Here is a 6,296-nt window from a genome sequence, read left to right as displayed (position 1 = left end):
CCAAACACAGTCTTTGGATTAGTTCATATCACATTCCAGCTAATAATATCCATAAATTATCCGTAGGCTTTCCTATGTGGGGCTATTTCTTACCATCTTCAAGATTCAGTTGAATAAAAACCTATGACATAACAAACTAGAAGTATCAAACGTCTTCACAACATATTAAATTATTGAAAAGAAAATAGAATGGCAAAATAGTGTTCAAAACGTCTGAATGGGAAGACAAAAATGCTGTATTATGGATGAGAAGTTGATTGTTAAAATCTAAACTTAGCTGAATGTCTTTTGAATACTTTTTAGTCCATTTTACTCCAGGTACCTAAAAGAAAGAAATGCTACATGCCATTTGAGATTAGCAGTGAATGAGAGGACATAATACATCATCATCCAAAGGAAATGCAATATATCTGGTTCCATGTTCTACAAAATGTTCCAGTATAACTGGCAGCTGTCTCTCCTATGCTGCCAATGAATATCGGTTTCTTTATTCCACTGCTTCTCATTTTCGTTTTTTGGGTTGCTGAATCTCTCTGGTCTTAATATGCTTATGCCCTTGTAATTCTGATGAGATATCCATTTGTTTTGCAATGCCCTCAATTCTGCCCTTGTGTTCTGAAAATCTCTAAACACCTTCATTTCATTTTAGACTCTACTACTTCCAAACATTTCTCTCTTTATTTTTTTGTAATACAGAACATATTATTAGTAATACTGTGGAGGCGCAATGGCCCAGTGGTTAGGGCAGCGGACTCGCGGTCATAGGATCGCGGTTTCGGTTCCCAGACCAGGCGTTGTGAGTGTTTATTGAGCGAAAACACCTAAAGCTCCACGAGGCTCTGGCAGGGGATGGTGGTGAACCCTGCTGTACTCTTTCACCACAACTTTCTCTCACTCTTACTTCCTGTTTCTGTTGTGCCTGTAATTCAAAGGGTCAGCCTTGTCACACTGTGTCATGCTGAATATCCCCGAGAGCTACGTTAAGGGTACACGTGTCTGTGGAGTGCTCAGCCACTTGCACGTTAATTTCACAAGCAAGCTATTCCGTTGATCGGATCAACTGGAACCCTCAACGTCATAAGCGACGGAGTGCCAACAACAACAACAACAACAATTAGTAATACAGAACATATTATTAATAAACTTAATATCCAAGAAAATTGAAACATAGCAGCTGATAAAACTATGGTCTTACACAAAAAAAGAAAAAAAAATTACAGTAGCTATGAAAGTTTTATTAATTGCAAAATATACTCAAAAACTCAAAGCTACAACACCTATAGATTAAACTACAAAAGCAACCTGAAGTTAATAGTTAAACATTTTAAAATCAAGCCAAATAATGATTAGTTATGACATCATATCTATGATCCCTAGCTGGCTACTACAATAATGCAGCAATAACAGCACCCTTGTTGTCACTTTGTTCTGGAAATGAGACTGAGAAATGCTTATAGACTCACCAAGGTAAACATAAAGGACAAACGAGAAAATATTAAAAATCATTAATTAAAATAGTCTAAACTGGAAAAGTCATGACATCAGTATCACATAAATGTGTGTGTATTATTTTGTGCCTGTATGTTAAAACACACACACACACACACACACACACACACACACACACACATGCATATACACACACAGAGTTTGTTTTATATATAAGTATATATAAGAGTGTGTGTATGTGTATGAGCATAACTGCACACACATTTATATAAATACATTATTGTATTTATTGAAAAGTGTAACTTTTATATTACTACCTTTCACATGATCAGACTGTTAATAAATATATACACACACACACGTCATCATCATGATCATCACCATCATCTTATGTCCCCTTTCCATGCTCGCAAGGGTTGATAGATCCAACAAGTTTGAGGACCATGTCTTGCTCTTGTGTCTCATTTTTAGTGTGGCCTCTATGGCTGGATGCATTTTCTAACACAAACCACTTTACAAAGTCCACTGGGTGCCTTTTCCCGTGGAACTAACTCATGTGAGCTTACCTTATAAACTCACAAGTCAAGGGGTCTAAAGAGACCCCTTGACTGAGATGGAGAAAAGGAGATAAAATGGTCACTTTTTGTGAGGTGTTGAGAAGTTAACATACAATCAGAGAAGCAAGAGCAGGTATAATGTTGTGAAGAATACTCATGGCTACCTTATATTTTACATGAATGGGTGTTTAGAGGTGCCCAAAAGAGAGGTGAATACAATAATGATGAGGTGCCAGAACATGTCCTTGAGGTTACATGCCCAAGAAGGTGAATAGAAGAGAGCATGGTAACAGGAAGATCAGCAAAGGTGGGTAGGATTGCAGGTAGCTCATGTGGTGTTTGGCAGCAGAGAAATGGTCATGTTATGGTATGTAGTAACAGAGAAGACAGAGAAGTAACAAGAGGCCTAAATGTAAAAAATATACCTTCCAGCCTATTTTGCTGGCATCATTTTAACGAACATGGAAAATAGCATTGGCCATAGCTTTTACTGGACAAACCTGACCTGCACCTCATCTATACTAATTCTGTCACTAATCAGTTATGCTTTAACTGTTTCCATAATCTTTAATGAAATTAACCAATTGTGTTATAACTTTTTTGATAATTACAGAGGCATCATGTTCATAACTGTTCCATCAACTTGATTCCACAGTAGTTTCATGTGAATCACTTTTGCCCTTGTAGCAGCTGATGACGATACTGCAATGCCAGTCATTGGGTAAGACATTTTCCTCTACTACCTCACCGACTATCCACAAAACTAGCATGTGACCTTCCTAACCACTTATTTTCAGTATCTCAGCAACTACACTCTGCAGTCCAGCTACCTTTCTTGCCTTCATATTCTTAATTATGCTGTCTTCCATACTGCCATCAACTGGATATGTGGTCCTTCGGTTGAGTGTGCTTAAACTAAGCTCTTTCTCTCCCTTTCTTGCTATCTTCTCATTTGAAAATCTCTTAATAACAGCATCTCCTTGCCTTATTCATTTCTGTATTGTTACAGACAAGTTCACAGCTATCCTTATAAATACACTTCTCCACAACAATCACAATTTCTTCTAGCTTTTAGATAATCATTTTATTTTATATTTTGTTACAAGAAGATTAAAATGCTTTGATAATTGCAAGTTAATACAAAATACTCAATTCACTGGTAAAATATTAACGCTTAAATATTGAAACCTTTTATTAGTGGTGAGTTGTTCACAATTTAAAATGTGTTTGCTCTTCTGTATTGATAGTCTTGTCTACCTAATAATACAAAACTAACTGGCTTAAACTAATTCACAATCAATCTATACTTTGAAGAGAAAGAAAAATAGATCTTACTGAAAACAAATAAACTATTTAGAAAAGAAAATTTTTTTCTCTTTAATCAATTTCCCTACTAGTGTATCACTAGGAAACACTTTGTCAGTACACATTTATAATTGATATAAGACTTTCTGAAGCAACTTTCTCTAATCTAACTTGATTAATTTATTATTAAACTTTGATCATTTAAATGGTGCATTTCTCTATATGGAATGTAAACAGGAGCATTAGAGAGACAGAATATAAATGGAATGAAAAAAAGAATTAAAGCAAATTGGTAAGTGGTTGTTACTCTATCATTATGTCATTAAAAAAAAATACATGCAAAATTCAGTTTAAATACTGCTCCTAATTGAACACCAAATTAGAATATGGAATTATGGTTCTAAAAACTAAAACTAATGATAGACAACTTATGCTTATATGAAAAATGTGTTCTTTGAACATATTGAATTTATAGAGTTTATATTTCAGGCTAAAAATGCTTTGGTGTGAGCATGACAGTCGGTAAATGTCTCAAAATGCACCACTGGAAGTTTGAGTTCAAATTCAACTTGATGGTTGGGTTTAACTTTTTGCTAATATCTAATCAATTCAGTGTCCATATTCAATATATTAACTTGAAATTTTGTATCTTTTATAAAATGAATAATTTCTAATAACATATCGACAAAAAAACAAAAAAGGTAGTCACTAAAATTGCTCTGGCACTTGATGCAAATTAAGAAGATTCACTGTATGCTATCACCACCTGCACTTGATCAAAGTACCCCTATGCAAATGTATATATATATATATATATATATATATATATATATATATCAGAGGCGTGAACTCTCAGGCACGCAAAGTATGCGCTGCATGCTCTGTGATTTTTTATCCATATCATCGGAAAATTCGATAAAATATTCATTTTTTTTTCAAAGAAACTCCGTCCTGGTGTTTTCGAAATATTCTGCCTCCCCTTCCCCCTCTCTCACTGACTCGTTCGTCTGCTTTGAGAAGACCACCTGACACCCCCTCCCCTCTCTCTCTTTGTTTGTGTACAATTGTTGCTAGCCTCGTTCCACTTTCTGACCCAAACAAGAACAATCCCATAATTCCTGAGTTAGCCAGATGAAATGTCGGAATAACCTGGCAGTAAGTTTGAATTTTTTTTTTTATCCAAAACATCTGTTTGCACTATTATATTTTTGGAGTGTTCTGAAAAAAAAATATTATCTATACTATATTTCTTATTTCAGAAGTAGCTAATTAATCTTTAATTAATTTTACTAACGTTATTTTTTGTTTTGTTGAAATTGACTCAGATGCAATTTACTCTTACGCTTACACCTGTAGTCTTTACGCTTACACCTGTATTCTTATATAAAAGTAGCCTTTTTCGAAATGAGTGTTATAAACGATATTTTGAGAAATAATTTTTCGAAAAGAGACTTGGCCAAGCAGATTTCTGAGATATACCCCCACCCACCAGATCATCACAGATCCTCCTCCATGTTTAACAGTTGGAAGAAGGTAGTCTGGGTCAAATGCTTCTTTTGGCTGTCTCCACATGTATACATGGCTGATGATTGGAAATAGGGTAAAGGATGACTCGTCTAAGAAAATAACATTCTTCCACTGCTCTAGGGACCAATTCTGTAGGATTTTACTCCACTCTAAACACTTCGCAATGTTTGTTTTTGAAAGAAGTGGTTTTCTGATTGCAGCCCTCCCGTGAAATCCAGCTTTGTACAGCTTCTGGAGAACAGTTTCTGTGAAAACTGGGTTCTCAAGGTGGTCATTAAGCTCTGCAGTAAGTTTGGGAGCTGTACTTTTGTGATCCTTTCTAACAATTCACGTAAGAGTCCGATAGTCCCTATTTGAAAGTTTTGGTTCGACGAGGAGGTTTTTCCCTCTTTCTCAAAAGTTGTCATTACTTTCGAGGCACTACTTCTTGATACACCAAACATTTTGGCTGTTTTCATTACGCTAGCGCCTGCCATACGAGAGTACCAACAATTTGACCTCTTTGAAAGTCCAATAGATCTGTCATTTTAATGAATTTTAATTACCTTTTCTGATGATATCTGAAAAGAAACAACAATTTTATCAAAACATATTAAGCAACACTAATAATAAATAAAAAAAACATAGAAATAAACGAGCTTTTGATGGTTTTATAGATATTTCTAAATTATTATGCTATGATGCTAGGTGTTTCCATTATTTTGTCCAACCCCTGTATATATATACAATGGTGGTGCCCCAGTATGATCACAGCTTTAAAGTTGAAATACTTTAAAGAATTAAAGAATATATATATATATATATTTGTGTATATATTTCCTTATTTTTCCTTCTTTCTCTTTGGACTTTTCGCTTTTCTCTTTCCGATGAAGAGCTATGCTCAAAATGTTAACAACTCTCTCCTTTTTCACTGAGTATCAAATTAATATATTTCTTGTGCACATCCTCATATTCGTTTTTTCCTTCATTTTTCATTTGTTTTTTCTGTTTTTTAATTGTTTGTTCTTTTAATTGTATGTGTGTGTATATATATGTGAGTGTGTGTGTGTGTGTGTGTGTGTGTATGTATGCATGTATGTATGTCAATCAGTTTTATTTCTGTATTTCTATGTATGTATGTATGTATGTTTGTATGTATAGATATATGTATATGTTCATATGTATGTATATATACATCCCAGCTTATAACCCTAGTATTACTATTTAAAATTAAATAGAATAATTAAATAATAGAGGTAAGCATGGCTGTATAGTTAAGAAGCATGCTTTGCAACTTAATGGTTTCAGGTTTAGTTCCATTGTGTGGCACCTTAGGAAAGTGTTTTCTACTGTGGCCTGGGATCAAGCAATGCCTTGTGAGTGAGTTTGGTACACATATACTGTGTGGAAAACTGTTGGCTCTATGTATGTGTGTGTGTGTGTGTGTGTGTGTGTGTGTGTGTGTGTGTGTGTGTGTGT

The 6,296-nt window shown here is 34.7% G+C and overlaps 1 long non-coding RNA gene across 2 annotated transcripts in view; it reads left to right on the top strand.

Moving 5' to 3' along the window:
• The first annotated feature begins 2,625 nt into the window (after positions 1-2,625).
• The window catches only part of LOC128248850 (uncharacterized), a 69,448-nt gene continuing 65,777 nt past the window's right edge, over positions 2,626-6,296 (top strand). For both annotated transcript variants that reach the window (XR_008264972.1, XR_008264973.1), the window contains exons 1-2: positions 2,626-2,727; positions 3,549-3,603. This is a non-coding gene — a long non-coding RNA (uncharacterized LOC128248850). The remainder of the gene's footprint in view (positions 2,728-3,548; positions 3,604-6,296) is intronic.

The sequence above is a fragment of the Octopus bimaculoides genome, chromosome 10 (assembly GCF_001194135.2).
Source record: "Octopus bimaculoides isolate UCB-OBI-ISO-001 chromosome 10, ASM119413v2, whole genome shotgun sequence".
NCBI classification, from domain to species: Eukaryota; Metazoa; Mollusca; class Cephalopoda; order Octopoda; family Octopodidae; genus Octopus; species Octopus bimaculoides.
The sequence above is the reverse complement of the archived record's forward strand: the minus strand, read 5'-3'. Positions and strand labels throughout refer to the sequence as shown.